The sequence below is a fragment of the Anticarsia gemmatalis genome, chromosome 19, assembly GCF_050436995.1.
Source record: "Anticarsia gemmatalis isolate Benzon Research Colony breed Stoneville strain chromosome 19, ilAntGemm2 primary, whole genome shotgun sequence".
Taxonomy (NCBI): Eukaryota; Metazoa; Arthropoda; class Insecta; order Lepidoptera; family Erebidae; genus Anticarsia; species Anticarsia gemmatalis.
In genome coordinates this window covers 9429126-9449200 of record NC_134763.1, presented here as the reverse complement: position 1 = coordinate 9449200, position 20075 = coordinate 9429126, and the positions used below count along the sequence as shown (strand labels likewise).

Genomic DNA, 20075 nt, shown 5'->3' with positions numbered 1-20075 from the left:
CAGCAGTGGGACATTAATGGGTTAAATTTATTATTTATTATTTATTTATTACAGTTCATTATCTACAAAGTGGCGTAACACATTATTTTAAAACTAAGTTTTATAATGCAACGCGAATATTTAAAAGTTACGAGAGTATCAAGACATTTTTCTTATCCGTCCATAAACGCTTACAAAACACACAAACCATTACAATCCCTTTCCACCATTAGTAAAACCATCAGGTTTCAACACCATAAAAATCCTTCAAGTAAATCAATTTAATGGTCCACATTCCACTGCTTTCACCAACACACCGCTCTGGAATCCAGTGGTCAGGTATTAGGTGTATGGATTCCAATCGTGAGGGTCATATGGACCCCAATGATCCTCTGTCAATAGGCCCAAGTGATTAATTATATAGGAGCAGGGTTGCCGGACGGGACTCCGTGTTTAGTCACCGTGAAAGGGTTAATTTGGGTGACCATGATTTTGGAAATGCTGGCCAATTTTGTTCTGCTTGGTGTTTTTTGGGAGGTTATGGGATTTTGAGTATAGGGTCTGTGCTGCCACTCAGCACCATGCGAGCTTATGTTTATTTTGAAATACTTTGCTATCCTTATTTTTTATCAGTGCTAACTTTGTTCTGTCGCCGCTGTATTTTTGTAAAGGTAGTTTAATATTTTGTGTACAAGAATATAATTTAACTCTCTGCTACATTACGTACTCATTTATTAGCTATATCAGTTTGGCTGTCCGTTTAAAAGGGTAACAGAGACATGGACTGAGGTGGCAGAACATTACTTTCCCTTTAATAAATCGCTCATTTGGAGCGACAGTGACGTATCTGCAAAAAAATGCAAAACTGACCTAAGTATACCAAAATGATCCCCATAGTCTGTCTATGACTATGGGGATCATTTTGGTATACTTAGGTCAGTTTTGCATTTTTTTGCAGATACGTCACTGTCGCTCCAAATGAGCGAAATATAATAGTCATAGTCTTATTAAACATGTTTACTAAATAATGGGATTAAATTATGTGTTTTTCATTCATAAGAGAGGTTTCACCATATAATATTTTCTAACAAGCTAATAAAACATCGGTCAGTTTTCATGGTGTCCCTACACTGAATTCCTGTAGGTCCACCGTTTGCCAATTCTATCGGGATCTTTTGAGTTATAGTTTCAGTCGTAGACATAATGCCGAAATGTGTCATTTATCAACACATTTTGTTATTTTATACCTCTTTTTACATCACTTTTGGGTCTCGTGATTTTTTCTATACATAAGTATATAATAATGCAGAAATTATTGTCGATTTAGCCTTAATCTCTGTAACTGCTAAGCTGATTGGAATGATTCTTGAATTCAAAGAAAACTTAATATCTACAGGTTTTTATGAGAATATCAATACTTGCGTTAGCGTTGTAGATACATTAAAGTTATCGAAATAAATCTAGTTTTTAGACTAATAATTACAATTAGCAAATAAGGTAAATGACGAATTCTCAAAATTAAAATTAATTTCCTTTCTTTCTTTCTGTGAATTAATAATCATGCAACGCTATGATAGTTATATGCAATGTATAGTTATGAATTTTAAGACTGATTTTTATAAGATATATACAAACTTAAAAATGTTTTTTGTAAATATCATTCTTGAATTATCAAAATTATCCAACATTAAATAGATAAAAGAGCATTCATACTCCATTAGTTCAGATTCTATGATTTATACCATTGAAACGTTTCACTTGAGTTATTTGCTCCACTTTTTATCTTTGATATAAATGACACTGAATTACGATAAGATCTAGACTTACAATTGATAGGTCAATAATTCTAGATATCTGATATGTTCATTCTTCTTCATTTTTTAGTTTCTATTGCTTGAGAGCTATTGAAGGATACTAAAATCTTTGAGATTTTTAAATTAACTTGATTGAAAATATCTTATTAATGCTACTGTTTCAGAAAAAAATACAAACGTGTTAATCCGAGAGTTATTTGCCTATTCTTTAGATCATTATCATAATTTGTTTCTGTATCAAAATCAAATCTACGAATCTCAGCCAACCAAATTCTTTGTTGTTTCTAACGGTTATCTTTACAACTATTGATAAAATGGTCTGAGGGGGAGTTTCAGCAATCCGCAAAGAAGTCGAGTTCATGAAAATTTTGATGAGTTTGATTATCCAACCAATTTTTGATAGCTTTTTGTTCTTATCAATGCTTTACTACATCACGATCACCTTTCCTATGAAATCTTAGTCATGTCACTAAACTTCTTGGTATACTAGAAAGTCCATTAATTCCCTTACTACTCACTTTCATCGCAACATCAAAAGCCATTGAAGCGTTACGTGGCCGGTAGAAACTTAGCCGTATCATTAATGTATTGTACCGCTCAAGGCGAGGTCTCGTGTTAATATTCTGTATAATTGTACTTGGCTAATAATAGGGACACGATTGGACGATATAGACGCGTGTACGCTTATGTACTAAGTTTGATTGTTTTCTATAGATAGGTTGGGTTAAAGAGAGTATTGAGGTTTCATAAGATGTTGGTGGGCGATTTTTCCATCGCCAGTTGAATATTTCAGGAAATAATAAATTAAATTTCTATAATTGGACTCACACAGGATCATCTGATTCCAAACTAAGCAGAGCTTGTAAAAGATGTATCTTTAACGTTTGAATAAGGTAATCTAACGCCGATAAGTCAATTCAAACTCTGGCAATGTTAGTTAAAGCTATTACCGAAACGTCGAATAAGCAAAGCTATATCATAGCGTTAGTCTGTATATATTAAATTCTTGATGGAACGAAATGTGAGAAGGTTACTCAGAAATTAGGTGAGTATGACCATGTTGGCTCGAGCTGTTTCATTTGTTTGAAGCTTGTGAAGTTGGGCTTGATCCAGAATTAGTATAATGATGCTTTTTAGCCTCACGATAACACAATACACTATACTATACGATCATCATCATCATCATCATTGGCCTGTGTGCATCTATTGCAGATGATTCAGGTGGCGTCAGATAGAGAAATATTAAATTTGTAATGAGGGAACATCTTCGTACGTGATTTAAAAGGCCAATGCGAAAGTGACAACAGCGACCCATAAATATTACGTTTTAAGGACTAGACGATAACCTGCAACTATCTATGAAGCAACCAAAACAAAAGAAACATTCTTACAAACTTGTTCAGTAAAAACGTATCTCGTAAGGTAGCCATAACTCCAGTATTAACGTACGTCCTAAGCCAGTGGGACTCACTTTATATGCATAGTCCTCTCATACACGCATTAGCATGAAAATATTAAATTATACTGTGAGTGGAAACGCTGGAATTAGTTCCTCTCTGAATTAACGTAACATGTTGTGTAATTTACTTGGAGGTGCTTTTGCAATATAACTGTGTCTTGCAGTTTCACTTTATAGGGATTGTGGGCTAAGGTAATGTCGAGTCCTAAGTGAAGTATGTAAAGGACACAAATAAGGAAGAATGCCCTCGCCTACTTATGGGATACATAATCACAATCAAATCATTCCTTCATTAAGGTCAAATATTGACACTTATGATAGTCTAGATCAGTGGTTCCCAACCAGTGGCCCGCGGACCACCAGTGGTCCGTGGAAGTCAAAATATGGTCCGCGAATGATTTTAAATTTAAAAATTTTCAGGATGATTATTACACTTTATTTTTAATATACTTATACTGATGTTATATATTTACTGTAGACTAAGAGACATTTTTGTAATACTTAGTTATTTAAATAAACTATTCTATTCTATTCTATAGTGGTCCCTGCTAACAAGAATCATATAAAAGAGGTGCCGGACTAAGAAAAGGTTGGGAGCCCGTGGTCTAGATAATCTACCACTAGTTTAGAAAGAGGGTAGAGCCTCATGAGGAGCTACTAAACCCTATTCACGGTGTAGTACAGTAAAACTGTTGCAAGGAGTCGTAACAAGGAGTAGTGAGCGAGTGAGTCAAGTCTAATGTACTAGAGAGATGTACAGAGTACATGAGAGTTATGAAGATTTTTTAAGTGCCTTTGTGAGTACCGTGCTTTTGCTGTTCTTAGAAGATTTTCTTAAATAGTTATGATGATAATATGTAGATACTTGGAGGCTTTCTTATATCATAACTTTTTAATTCTCGCGTTGCATGTTTAATGCATAATAGAATACGGGAATTAACGCGAACACGCTCAAAATGCCTAACGTTTCAGCGCAGGTAACACTCGCCGTGATCGCAGGCTTTTTATATGCTTTAAAAAATATCTACCTTTTTAATTTTAATAAGTATTTGTGTGTTCATCTATACTTATAATAAATCTGTAGAGAGGTCAATTCTGTACATTTAAATAAGATTGCTTAATAATGAGCGCTTTTTACAAATGTACGTGCGTAATCGTTTATCGTAATTTATATAAAAGGATGACCAACATTGGAATATGGTAAAGGGCAACAAGCGTGCTCTCTGTTAAATTATTAACCTTGAGCGTATATTTTCAGTATTGTCGTGGTTTTTAACCATGTGTATATATGTAATAGTGAAAAGATACATATTTTTTTCCCTATACACACACACATGGTGACTAACAATTAACATCCAAGACTTGAGTAGACTTCTTTAAGATATATTAACACATTCAGATTGAAGAAATCTCAGTCCAACCTTTGGCACTTACCTCTAACCTTCAAGAAAAAGCCAAGTACCGTAAAAGTACACTTTCCAATCGGAACCGCAAACTTTATAAAGGATTCAGTGTTATAGTAGGTTTGGGAGGCAAAACTGCAGGTCCTCATTGACTATAGCCGCCTCAGACCATTTTGGCTCCATCATTTATTCAAACACGTTTACTATGAGGTTTCTGTAGTTACGAAGCTGGCAAGTTTCGGAACTTTATCGATAGCAAATATGGTCAGATAGTCTTTTCAGACACCAGTGACACGACTCATTTTCTAACGTCCAATCCGAATTGCAAAAATAAATATTTTCCTCAAATAAATATATTCGTGAAAGCTACTGAGTTTTCAAGATTTGCCAGTAAACAACAGTGTATTATTTCGAACCGCTCACATTAAAATGACCACATATTCTATATACTGAAATGGTTTTCATAGAAGAGAAAATAATGTTCAGGCCCAGATAACTTCGACTATAACAAGAACTCAACTTCAAACCGGCCTTACCTGGAAATATTATTACTAATTTATGTTAATACTATAATCAGTCGTTAGCAACGGCAATGGCTAATTCTATCAAAAACTTCGCTGACCACTACAGAAAACTAGAGCACTAAGTAATAAGACACAAAAAATATATATTCACCGACCATCCTCGGTATCGCAAAGGAACTCATGGTAAGGGGTCAACAAATCGTAGGTACGACCGTCCAAAGGCTCCCAATTAGGGTCCCGCAGTAACTACGCCGAGTTATCGGCGACTTAAGACGAGTTTATTTCTAAAACAGCTTGCAAACGGAATATTTTATCCGGACACGGAGATTTTGTGGCAATGGATGAGACAAGGAAGTGTTACTGATATTTGTACTTGACTTTCTGAATATTTCAAGCAGAGAAAAGCAGTCGCAGATTTGCAAGGTTTAGAAAACGAATTTACTGGTTGCAATTTTTTGGTGATTGTAATATATCTTGAATGGACAAATTATGGCCCAAATAAACATTACATCTATCTATTATACTTTTTGTCGTATCTAGAATATAGGAAAATCTTTGCAGTTTAAAAAATATTACAATTTAAAAGAGCATAATAGATAAGGTAAGTTTGAACGCTATTGTGGAATTATGCAGTACTTATTGAGTCGGTAAAAGGCATTATAATATTATTAAACAACTTTGACTGTAATTTAGCTACAAGGCACAACAAAAAAACAATATAAACAGCATCAACACTAAACTAAAAAAAAAGCCTGTACTTTTTTTTCGTAATAACTCAACAGTCACTTCCAGAACGAAAACCGAACCAAAAAATCCCTCGTTCAGGTTGAAATCTAATCCCTAGTTGTCTCCAAACTTCGTCTTTGATCTCAAAGTGTCTAATGATGGTGCAAAGTTTTAAGTAACATTCTTTGTTTAACAAAAGTTGAAATGTTCCAATACGTCTCGGTCTATCTCTGTGTACGTCTCAAAGATTTTTACTTTTTGTTTACTAAAAGTATGGCTGATAAATCTGTTTATTTTGAGTTTTGGATGTAATATTGTAAGTCTTTTAAGTTCTTTTAATGTAAATTTGCAAATCCATACTTCCATACTTAATATTATAAATGCGAAAGTAACTCTGTCTGTCTGTTACTCAATCACGTCTAAACTACTGAACCAATTTGCATGAAATTGGGTATGGAGATATTTTGATACCCGATAAAGGACAAAGGCTACTTTTTACCCCGGAAAAATTATGCATTCCCAAGGGAAAGTGGCTGACGAAGTCGCGGGTAAAAGCTAGTATATAATAAATTGAAATGTGATACATGTAATAGGTAAAAGAAACCGCTTACAAAAGGTTTTCTCTTAATAGTATTATTAGTACCGGATAAATAGCATAGCCCCGCTCGCGTGCAATTAATGTAAATATAAGTCTATTTTAGCCATCGGGTCATCAACGATCAAAGCTTTAAAACTTTTGCCTTACAAGTTTAGTATTTTATATTATACGACAATAAACTAAGGTTACTTTACTGAACTTAGTTAGGCAATCAATAAATCCAAGTTAAAATTAATGCCCTCGTTAATTCCCGTAACTAATAACGCCCAAACATAAACCTATTAATCGAAAAGCAGAACCGCAGCACCCATTCTAAAATTTCAACACAAATCTATATACAAGCATAAACATTCCAAATTAACACGAGAATACTAACAGAAATCAGTAGAATCTATTTTAGTGAAGGAAACTCATAATAATTCTCTACCTAATACTCCTCCAGAATATTTAATGGGACTGCATTTCTACGGGCTAATTTTCAGTTCGAATAATCCTACTAAATCTGAAATGTAACAGCCCCGGCGGTTCTGTTGAAACTGATGACGTATGTATTTGGTCGTGTTATATAAGCTAACCGTAATTTCTGGATTTGTGCAGTAGTGATTTTTGTCCGGTAATTTTGTGAGTTTTGGTAACGATTAGGTCATTTTTAAGAAAAGCTCTCTTAAATACCTGTATAAAATGTCTTAAATATTTTAATCTATTACTCTGTTAGCGCTTTATGCAAAAATTTAACATACAAAATTACTTTTGAATAATAAAGGTTTATTTGCGGCAATAATCCCACTTATGGAATACATTGGTATTATGAAAAAAAAATTGCAATCGTGGCAAGTGGTGACATTTGGTTTCTGCCTACTCCCATGGAAAAGACTTAGTGTATGTACATATTTATTGGTATAATACTATTTATAAATAACAACAATATTTTTAACCGTAATTATAGACATTTCTTGCCATTATATAACCAAAAATAACCACACAAAGCATATATTTTTTCCTAAGTAGTTAAGTGCTGTTACGTATTTGGAACAAAGTTAGTACTTATGTGTTGCATAATACCAGCATGGAATGCAATGCACTTAACACTCACAAGAACTATATTTTACTTTAAACATATTAGAACTACGAATAAAATGCCTTTAGGTCGAAATAAAAATCATTGAAAAACTTACTTATTTTTCTTCAGGATCTTACAGCAAACGGACGTCCGTGGTTAAGGTCGTAGGTTGAATTCCTGCAAAAAAGAAGTATTTGTAAGTAAATTTTGTAAATGCATTTCGAGATTATTGTTTGTACGGCTGTAAAGTCATACAAAATCATAATTCTAAGATGCGTAATGTTACTGAGTGACTGACTAATGGCCACGGCACAGCCAAAACTACTGAGCGTAGAAAGTTGAAATTTGGTATGAAGATTCTGTAGGAAGTATTGAGAAGAACTAAAAGTGATTTTTTTGAAAAACCACTACGAAGGTGGTCAAATTCTACGCAGGCAAAGCCGCGGGCGGATATATAAAAAAATATGTAACGCAAAAGTTTATAAATCATGATTTAGTCTCATCCATTGCAAATGCTTTTTGCCTCACTAATTTGTATGACAGCAAATAACTGTGAACCTACATAGTACAAATAAATATGTATCAACGGTTTGGAAACTGTCCAATTTGTATTTAACATAAACGTTATGTAATAAAATTGTATTTTAGTGCAAGCAATTATTGTACGCATGGATGGTTTCTACGTTTATTAAATTTAATTCGTGTTTCGGTTCAACTGTTGCGACTTATGCGTTATTCGAAAGGTCCTAAGTTGTGATTCATTTTTATATTGTAAAGGAGACTGACCCGATTTTGTCCGGATATAATACAATTTTATTCCAAATTTTGATCCGATCGAACCCATTCAAAACTTTTTTTACAGTTATTTATTTATTTATTTTTTTTAATAACCCATATCTGTCCCACTGCAGGGCAAGGGTCTCCTCCCAAACGAGGGGGAGGGGTTAGGCCTTGAGTCCACCACGCTGGCCAAGTGCGGGTTGGGGACTTTGCATGCCCTCAATAAATGTATTAAACAAATTTTAGGTATGCAAGGTTTCCTCACGATGTTTTCCTTCACCGTTGGAGCACGTGATAATTATTTCTAATACACACATAACTTCGAAAAGTCATTGGTGTGTTGCCTCGGATTCGAACCTGCGACCACTTGCGTGGGAGGTGCCAACTTAAACCACTCGGCTATCACTGCTCACTCGGCTATCACTGCTCTTATAGAAGTTATAAATACATATATTAAAAAATAATTTTGTAATTTGCTTTAAAAGTTATTCGCGTACAATGGCGTACATATATTTTACTGTGATGATTCATTCTTATTTAAAAACGCTCCTTCTGTTGAACAAACCTTTATCAAGTATTTTCATGTCGAAATTTTCACCATTATCATTCTGTTTTTAATGTATTATTAGGGAGAATTGTTACCATAAGTTACTTTGCCATACAATCCTTTAGAATTGCTTTTTTTAAATATACCATACGTGCCATACCCTTTAAAGCCTATTTAAAACCTACTCCCATTCATTCCTTTATGGCCTTTGTCCATTTGCGTCATACATTCTGATGCACTTTTACTCTGGTGCAATGCATGAAAGCATATCTGGTCATCTCTGCAGCATATATCTTCTGAAAATGCACCTTGTCTAACCATAATGCTCTTTTTTCTTCTTCTTTGCACTTCTTTCTTCTGGACATACTTGTATTTTTTTAATTTGTCAAAACTTGGTAAACAACATCTCTATTTTTACACACTTAGGAAATGTAACATTACTCAGGCGTCATCTACAATTTAAGAAAAAAATGTTCACTTTTGGTTTCTTAAACCCATATGACATTTGATTAGCTATGTACAATAACACATACAAGCCAAGATACATCTAAGATAGTCCTACAGATCTGTAAACAAACTTACAACCTCAAGCAGTATTTGCTTCTTCAAACATCCTAACCCAGTTTCCAAGCCCTAATTCTAATAAATCCTTCACCAGCATTTGGCAACCGGCGCGGCTACCGGCGCGGTGGCTACCGGCGCGGCACCGGCGCATCTCGGGCGCGCTGGACCAACACACCGCTCGTTACGTGTCAAGAGCGCTAAATCGCTGAACGTCAAATTGGACACTAGAGTGAGGTCCAATTTGTACAAGCGCTGGCTGCTGAGGTACGCTCTCACTACGGCAGTTTTGTTGCATGGATTTATGTTACTCAGTAGTGTAAACATATTCACGCTGTTTAACGTTGTGTGTCTAAATGTAGCAAGGAGTGCGAGTGTCGGAGACGTAACAATGAAGGAGGCTTTCCATTCCATCGCCCGCATTTTTCTCCTTCGTGTCTTTTTTCTGTTCCGTCTTGTGTACGGCGGCTTGTTCCTCTATTCACACACATAAAGTTAAGTGGTGTGTTATGTACAACAGGGTAAACGAAATCATATTTTTACTTTGTACTGCTTTTTCAGCTAGCTCTTATAGTATGAAGTGTAGAAATCATCAATCATAAATAAAATCCAATCATAAATCAGACTTTTTATAGAAAAACATAAAAATTACATTTATTTACTAGTATAGTAGTAAAGCTTGTAGTTAGTGAATTTGATCACAATACACCAAAAATGATTCATATTTTTTTATGAAATAACTCAGTATTTAATTATTACAATTACTCACAGAATTGAGATAAACCACTGAAAAATTGATTGCACAACGTAATGATCTAAAATACCTCTGCCTACATCTTGGTGATTAAGAGTGCGAGTACATGATTTTTCTATCATTTTTTCTCAAAAACTCTACCAAAACAGGACTAACCTGTCCTTGCACAAAATATCGTTGCCGTTCGGTACACCAACAAGACATTATATGGAAAATATTTCTACATTTCTTCGCCTTGAAGCCTTCAAACTTCAGATGCACTTGTGTATATAAACCGCGGGAAGTAACACATTTTGTTTTGCATTCTTCAATGTATTTTTGTTGCAGATAGAGAAGAACTTTTAAATAAAAATAAGAAAAAGAATTTTTGTTTTTTTTTTGGAAATTGTATCAAAAATACTGAATTGATTAAGATAGGAGGCTTAACTTACAAACCTTTTGCTAAATTTGATTTATTATGTTTCTTTTAATATAAAAAAGTGAGTATTTAAGTGTTAACTAACGTATTAGCTTACTTAACCTAACTTTAACATAAATTTTTCAACATAGTATTTAGTTTGAAGAAAATTGAATATATTATCATGTCTTATTATCGAATTACGACTTTATATTAAGTACAACACCACAAGTATAATCCCACTGCTAGGTAAAGACCTTTAATTTTTAGTCCTCTAGGTCATTCATCTGCCCATACATCTAGGAATGCGTCCAAATCACTTAAGTAATTTATTATGCAAGGAAAATTCAGCAAATAACAAATAACATTTATTCTACAGAGGAATCGAGCAAATTTATTAATTTGTCCATGTTACGAGTACTGAGAAATAAATTCTCAGAATCGGTTTGATCGGTTTGATGTTTGGTATCAGTTGAAATGTACCTTCGGCCTTATTACAATAAGGCCGAAGGTACATTTCAACTGAACATGAAAATTCTAAGGAAATTAATCTTTACTAAAATACTCAGAATAAAATGAGCTTGTATTTGGTATTTTTGTGAAATACAATTATGCAAAGACTACCGATAAAGAAGAAAAGTTATTTGTCGAAAACAGTTATTATAAGCAAAAATATAAGCAGAGTATGGCTACTAAATAAATATAATTACGTAAATAATTTTACTGTAAAGCGTTTAATTGTAAAGTTGTTTCGTAGAAGCTATTTATAATCTTCGATTCCTTAACTTCATTTGCCTATTGACAATTAAAATCAGTTTGATAATTTTAGTTCTTTAAAACATCGCGGGAATCATGATACCAAAAAATTGCGCCAAACACGCCAAAATAAACAGTTTTAGATCAAAAGACACTAAAGCATTAAGTTCCATAAAACATATTCTAAATGAACAAGCAAAGCAAACACAAATTAGCTCAGCAAACCTTTTAAAAGCGAGACACCTATCATAAACCACGCAAAATTTAAAATTCCCACAAAATTGTGCACAAAACGCGAATGTAACTTTTAAAATTGTAATGCCTAAGTTATTTTGTGTGCTAAAGTTAAATATTAGAATAAAACTTGGCTCCTTGTGAATGAAACTCTTTTGCCAAGTTGCACGGTTAAGAATTCGTGTGCTACTTATTTGGCTAGCCTTTTAGCCCGGGTTTGCTCACACGTTTGCTATGCGGTCACAAAGTTGCGTTCAACTTTTAAGTTATTGTGGAAATAAGAATAACATTTTTCGAAATGCAAAGAGTTTGTGTCAAAGTTTTCGTATGAAGAGTCACTTTTAAGTGTATTGCATTTTATTTTCACTGAAGAAATGAAGTATTATTTCTTTTCTTCTTAATAAAAGAAAACTCACGCACTAAGAACTGCTCTTGCGTCTCGGGGCCTTTTACAAACATACAAACAACGTAAACAAAATATGTACAATGATATCCGAAACAGTGTTTAGGATCGCGCAAATATTTGTTCCGTTTGGGAACCAAACCCACGAAATCTCGACCCAATGGTACGGCACCGGCTTTAACCACTTCGCCACAGAGGCAGTCTATCTCACAAGTCACTGAAGTCACAACTCTTTCTAAAAATATCTTTCATATTCAAATAATTGACGATAACCATGTCATTTTGTCCATCACAATTTATAAACGACATTATAAACGACTTTCCAAATACCAAAAAGCTTAAAACCGCCAACACACCACCTACAGCTAAACATAACCTTTAAAAACAATCAATCAACAAACAAAAAACATTTTCAAAGCATCCCTTAAAACCAAAACAAAATTAATACATCACGAACCCCTATAAAATAAGCCATTACTCGGAACACAAATATACAATCACAGTTTGAAACTTAATATCAACCGGGCATTATAATATACGTCACAAAATGTAATAATCGGCTCGTCACTAAATGGAAATGTAACACATTTAATTTAGACTTCCGATTCGTGTGTGTGACGTAGAAATTGAGTCATGAAACTAATTTTGAGTTCCGCGTGCTCGGTCCGAAATATCAGTATGGTTGGTCGTTAAAACTTCGTGATATGCATGTAAAGGGTTAATGGAAGTGGCTTCATAGACTGTCGATTTTACGAAAAAAAGTGCACGGGATTTTATTTGGGATTTTATCGAAGAATATAGATTGACTGTAATTTTTATGAGGGGGAATAAAGTACAACTATAATACAATTACTTAGTATAGTTGTCTTGGACGCAAGGTTCGCGGGTGGTGTAGGTATACAGCATTTAGAATTTAAAACAATGCAATGGTGACCCGCATTCCTATGTAGCTGGCCTGTTTGATAGAGCAACTTTATTTTTTTTAATACACAGACTATACCTACAAGATTAATCGTACATGCCCAATGCTCTCCACTAAGTTTTCGTTAACTATAGTGAAAGAAATACTTATATCACCTAAAATTAATTGATGTTTTTAGACTTGCTACTAATAAGAATAATCAAACATGTTTCTGTGAAAGCCTGTTTAAAGTCAACTAACCCATAAAACGTTTCGGTAAACAAATCAAAAAAAGTGATTTGGCTCTGAGAAACTACCTATTCTTCTTTGTTATGCTGCTAATTTAACAAATTGCACTTATTTTGGGATTACGGAGTCACTGCACTGAACAAAACTTATGCTCTCATTTGGCTTTGTTGAGCTTCTGACTTCTCACATTTTCATTTATGCCACAAATAACAAGTTTTCACCTATATTTGCTCTAGTCTCCAACATCAAAATTTGATGTTAATATAGAGTGAAATTATTTAGACTTTGTATGTGATTATGAATATTTTTTTCTATGAATAGAACTTTATTCGGTAAGAGGTTTTGATATACACATTTAAAATCATCTCGATAAATTGTTCTTGATAAAAACACTAGGGGTATATATTCCTGAAAAATCGTCCTTTACCAAATATTCATTAATAAAATATCTGCAGGTGTATAGCCGTTACATTATATTATTCCTAAACTATGGCGCTAATGGGTGGCGTCAAAGCAGTGACTATAGTCTAGCAACTGCATAAAATGCCCTGAGATGCAAGTTTTGTCTACATTATAATTGTATGCATTCATATTGCATCCAAAATAAAGTAACTAACCTCTATGATACAGGCTAACAGCTGCATAAGTCTGCGAGTCACACATGTTCTTACTGAATTTAGTACTCATCCGCCAGCCGCAAACCTTACACACAAGACACTACTAAGTTGTTAGTCTATATCACATTGACGAACATTAGTTGTTACACAATACACATACTAGTGTTCCTCAGTGAGAACAATATCTCTTCCAGTATATCTAATTCCCAGTGAGTTCTGGTTATGTAAATACGGTGGCGTGTAGGCATGTCTTGTCAGAAGACTGTGGAGAATACTTCGCGACAGCCACAGAGATGAGAAAACGTTGCTGTTTGTTCCATATGTGTTAGTGTTACTATTCAATGTGAGGCTATTTTATTGTTTACATTCATTGGGGTTTAGATTAGTTGTTTAGAGATGAATTTTTGTTTGATCAAGTATGTGTTTGAGAGGGTTAATGTAAACGACTTGGGCTTTTTGATAAATGTAAGAATAAGATAGATTGTGTTTGTGTAATTGACTCAAATTTTGCTGTATGGTATACAGGTTGTAATATGCTGCAAAAGTTTAAAATGCTTATCGATGTAAAGTTGAATAAACTATCGAATTTGTTGTGCTTAATTAATATTTAAATACTATTGAAAATAAACAGCAATAAACCAATAACAATAAACTACATTCAGAACACCAATTAAAATCATTAATGCATTTCAGAAATAACAATTATGCGACTGTCGCAACCTGTCAGAAGCCACAAACACGATCCGAAAATTAAACAATTAAAACGTCGGCCAAATCGCTGGCAAACTAATAGCCAACTCTACCAACATTAGTGAACAAAAAGCTATGTTATAGCCGCCGTAGCCTTCGGGCGTTAAACACAATTATTCCCGTCGTGCACCGAAAGAGGAATTGTTACATTAATTCCCTTAATTTCGGTAGAATGCCGTGGTCAACGGGTGACATATTATATGTCGTCGTTTTGCGGGAAGCCTGGCCTCGCATTACTCTACGCCTATGCAAACGGGCGATTTGTCAACATCTAACAACGACATCTGGTGTGGAGTTTTGGTAATTTTGTGGTTGGATTCTTTGTTTAGTCATCACTTTTGTACTTTGTCAGATTTTTTAATATTTTTCTGCACAACATAAATGGTTAAGTTAATCGCTTGTCGCTCTCGTTGCGACGGGTTATGTGGGTTTGGTTCCTATTTCCGTAATTAAAATAATCTTGGATAGTTTTTGAATCCTCTGCGTCGATATTTATAAAATAAGAGAACCTAGTTTTGTGATTAGTATAAAATATTTTTCATACCCATTAAAGAAATTTTACACTATTTCTGTTACCTTAAAATCAAACGGACATTTTCGTACCTAACATATTATAGTGTTAATATTTGTTTATAAAATAAAATGGCGAAACAAACCGCCCGTTTGCACGTAATAGTTGGTGAGGTCCGTGAAATATCAAAATTAGTGATGACCCAGTAAGTATAGAGCTAGAAGCTAGGGCGCCTCGAATATAACGAGAATACCATTCAGTGAGTGGAACTGACTTTGCTCCTAGTCTCACGGTTGTTTTATTACTGACATCTATTTTATATCATATATTTGAACATTGCCTTCTTGTGGCTGTTGATTACGAGGACTCGGATTTGAATCTCAGCGGGCTTATCACGTATCTCAGTTGACAACTAGTGTATGTCAAATTAATGGTCACTACTCAGTACATTGCTGCTTTGACGCAACGTGTCAATCACTATAATCTAAGGAAGTAAACAACGTACAGTAAAGTGGTTTTCAAACAGAACTCAGAAAGTGTTGTGTTGTTGTGTGTGAAACTGAGGTACGTGATAGCCCTGGTCGGATAAAAAGCTGTTGGTTTTTTGAAATTTCTGTTGCATTATAATGCATAAGGTTGTGTGAATAGAAATCTGATGCATGAACTTATGATTGATAGACTTCTGAGTTTACTTAATAACATTTCGCCTCTTTACAAGAACAACGTGACATCTCAAAAACGTTATTTTTATCATTCGATATCCATCACTAATAAGTTGAATTAAGGTGTATTTTTTGCTTATTTTCAGAAAGCACATTAATTACAGTAAAATTAAATTGTCAATATATTTGAACGAAGTAGGTACATAGATAGATTGTAATTGAGATATTTTTAAGTCCCAGCTTTTTGGTTCACATATATCAAGTTGGCTGTAAGTTAGACAGTAAATAATCTTAAGCTTATTCATATCTTTTAAAAATATCAAAATCTGTCTAAGTGTCTGTAATATTTACAAAAAGGAACTTTATTCACATGTAAAAAATTCTACAAACTTTAAAAAAACGTTATATGTCTATCATATTTACAAAAATAAACTTAATTTGCATGTAGAATTTCTTCACACAGCTTTAACGAATATATATATTGATTATACATAGTAATAAACAAACTAACCTAAAAGAGCCTCTTGAACGACAAACTTAGGTCGCAATAACTGTAGTACAGTAAAAAGCTGGCTAATTACTCGTCGACTCGAACTCGGAGTGGCCGGCTAAGTTTAGATATTGGACCGGCTAAGTCTTGGGGTGGAAATTGTAAGACTAGGGTTTATGAACTGAATTATAGTTTTTTGGAGAAAAATTTAGAAAGGAACGGATGTTAATGTTTATGAACTGAATTGGGGAATATGTTAGTATTTTTACTAGTGTGAAAGTGTTTATAAGAAAATTCGGAAGTGTGTTTGTAGAGTTTATTGTAGTACAGCTATTAGATGATGTGATGTAGTTTGATAGTGGATTCTTGAGTTAATTGAGGACTCTAATTATAGTTCTTGGATTTTTTTTTTAAAGGAATGAGTGTTAATTTTTGTTATAAAGTAATGTATGGCCATCGTGGTGGATTCAAGGACTAACCTCTCCCTTATTACGGGACACTTGCCCAGCAGTGGGACAGCAATGGGTTAAGGTTATGTATTAAATAATATAATTAATGACCATTTTCATTATTGTTTGCTTTAAAGTCATTTAAGTTTTTCATTATGCGAATTGGAAAAACCCTTTGCAACAGCAAATTAAGCACACTCTACTTTTAAATTCTTCAACTGGATTTTTAATATCTATCTACTCTACACCATCTATTAACAACATCACTCAAAAATCAAATCCAAAACATCATAAAAATATTGTGTGAAAAATCTCAATATATTTGAACAGCAGTGCTCAGGTATTCAAAGAAGTGCTTGTTTCGAACAACAGACACGTCGTGTTCACAATCGAATACTTGTCGTCAATTCGTATCGTTATCCGACACTACAGAATCGAGTTCCATTGGTATACCGAATATATTCGCTTTTTGTGTTTATCCGTGATAATGCAGTTTATTTGTCACTTAACAGGCGCTATAAGTTGGTTTTTGGCCTTGAAGAGCACATAAAGCCGTCGGTCCAGAGCCTGATCTCTCTGGTTATCCATCCTAGTGGATATATGGAGTCTACCTGTATATTGTGCACACACATGGACACTATAAATGATATCCTGTAAAGAAGCAACACTGGTTTTATTATGGGTATGTCAAGCAATGGGTATTATGGGTAGGCCGGGTAAAGTAATAAAGTATGTTAAGCTATTGGCACAGTCATTTTCTAGGTCGTAGATGGAGTGTTTTTTTCCGTGCTTCTGATAACACATTAAAATACACTCCAGGGTGTCATCAAAAATAATAGTTGTATATCAGTATGCCGAAGACTTTCAAGAGCTTTTATTGAAAAACATAATTCACCTAAACAAAATAATTTAACTCAGGTAATGTATGAAACCTCACCCTTTTAGTGTAACCTAGAAACTTATACAGCTAGTTATGGTCTATTTGATACATTTTTCTTTAAATACCTTTATACTATTAACTATAAAACTATATAAAATGTGCATGCAAGGACTCTTCTTAGTTGTCGGGCTGTTACCATAATTCAATAGATCAAACTCTCACAATTTATCGTTGCACAGTTTTACTCTTATTATTCGTATTATTAAGATTTATACCACCCACTAGGAACTGGCATATCAGTTGAGTTTTATATTCCTTTTGACACACCCGTCTCTGCTGAATATCTTGAGAATTGGAATAATTTATCTATGAGATTTCCCGAAGGTATAACAAGACAAACGAAATAAAATCTTTCCCTTTTTTTTCTTCTTCTTGTGAATAAAACTCGAGAAATTTAAGTACGTGTGACGCGAGATTTTGAACGTGTTTTTTAGGAATAAGTTTGGTGATTTGCTTTTTATTAGGCTCGTGTCTAGTTAATTAGACTCTAGTAAAATATTATGAAGTGAAACTCGAAGCTATACATATATAAAAAATATACTGCTTGATGGAGACTAAGCAAAATGTTAATTTCTAAACAATTTGGAAAAGCTCGGAAAGAAAAAATGTGCTTGAAAATATCTGACATCGGTTAAGACTATAAGAAGCCAGCCGTCCCGAGATTGCGTGAAATTTGACTAAAATAAAGAAAATATTCTTTAGAATGTATTACATCTCTGACTTTACTATATTCATTCAAAATGTTACAAAAATCGTTCACTATTCCATTCCCCCCAAAACCTTTTATCCACGTGATAATGACCATCAAATTATATTATTTCCTTTAGAAACATAATACACCCACAAATCATTATTTAGTCTGTGTTCACGGAACCAATTGTTATTTGTTTATTTATAACGAAGAACATTTTTAACTTGGTGACACGTGCGCGGTGAGATTAAACGAGTTTTCTTTCAGCTCTGATGGATTTATTGCTGAATACTTTCTAAATTTGACTCAGATTAACACGGAAAAGGTTTGTTTTAGCCCTTATAGCCCCACTGCTAAGACATTTCCAGTTTGTGAACCTATTTCTGCAATATTCTAAATGCGAATGTTTTTTAGGCAGGATTTTTGTTTGTACCACTTTTATGCAAAAACCATATAGAACAAGAAGATGGTTAGAGACCTGTGTTAAACATAAAATTTAAATAAACTTTAAAAGGTTTTTGTAATCAACCACATCGTGACAAAAGTAGCAATTACATATCTGTACTACAACTATACCTAATCTAAGATCGTTCTCATTTCATGAGGAGAATTGTGCCCGACTGTGGGACAGAATTAAAATATTTCTTTATCAATTGCTTATTTGTAATTATACATTATTATATTTCCAATTTCACACTATACTAAAAAAAAACCTCTTAGAACAAACGAAGCCTGCTCGTTTTCTGTTACTTGATATACGTTTTTATGGTTAAGTGGTCCTCTTTGTGACTCTGTCAAAGGAATAGTCGGAAATGAAATAATGGGGATTATGAGTGTTAAAGATATAAGCTAGACCTATAGTTACCAGTAGATAAAAACATAATTTTAAGGTTATATAAAAAAAGATAAACATAATTTATTTAAAAAGTGATAAGACTGTAACCGTTTCTTGTAATAAAAAGGACCAATAATGTCGTTCACAATGCTTTAAAAATATTTGAAATAAGTAGAATTATTTTACCTTTTATTCAATAGTGTTATGATCAATCAACATCCAGAAGATATACTATATTAATGGCAAAAAAATCAGAACTTCGTGAAGGTCGTCATAGTATGAGTGTATTAGATTTTGTAATTTCGTATTAAACAAAAGTCTACCATCTATACAAAAGCCAACCGGGTATCCTTTACCAAATTCTGCGAACCCGAAAAAAAGAAACCATATCACACCATATCTCCGAAAAATCATTCAAAATGATAAATTTGTCCATCATCCCTTCATTCACACCTTTCTACATCATTTCGTTGCAAAAAATAAGTAAATCTTCGGAGATATACAAAAGAAAGTCATTTAGTATCATCAAACGTAACAAAATCACTCAGTTTGCTTCCATCCTATTGATCAATGTGGTATTATATCCGGTCAAGTTGACGTGAGGGGACGAACGGGACTACATACATACATACTTACATACATATATACACATATGTATGTACTTATAGGCATAGACCCTAACCCTCCCTGAAGGCAATCGGCTCGGAAATTTTGTCCACTTACAATGTATATAACATTATGTGTATAAGTTGTTATTGTTTGTATGTAAATTACGTTGTTGTGATTCTGAAATATTGTTTAATCGTCTTATTTTGAAGCATTAGAAGATAAGAAGTATTGTTACAATATTAAAGTGCCTAATACATAAATACAAATTCAACGGCACCTGCTATACATAGTCCTAAAGTGACATAAAATTTTAGGCTCACATTATTCCGGAAAATGCTATCTAAAGACTGTGTTTCTTCAAGTACTGTCTGAAGAA

At 33.7% G+C, this 20075-nt stretch overlaps 1 long non-coding RNA gene across 1 annotated transcript in view; it reads right to left on the bottom strand.

The window, feature by feature from the left end:
• The window catches only part of LOC142981170 (uncharacterized), a 180676-nt gene that overhangs the window by 123351 nt on the left and 37250 nt on the right, over window positions 1-20075 (bottom strand). Inside the window, exon 3 of the long non-coding RNA XR_012959924.1 lies at window positions 7679-7740. This is a non-coding gene — a long non-coding RNA (uncharacterized LOC142981170). The remainder of the gene's footprint in view (window positions 1-7678; window positions 7741-20075) is intronic.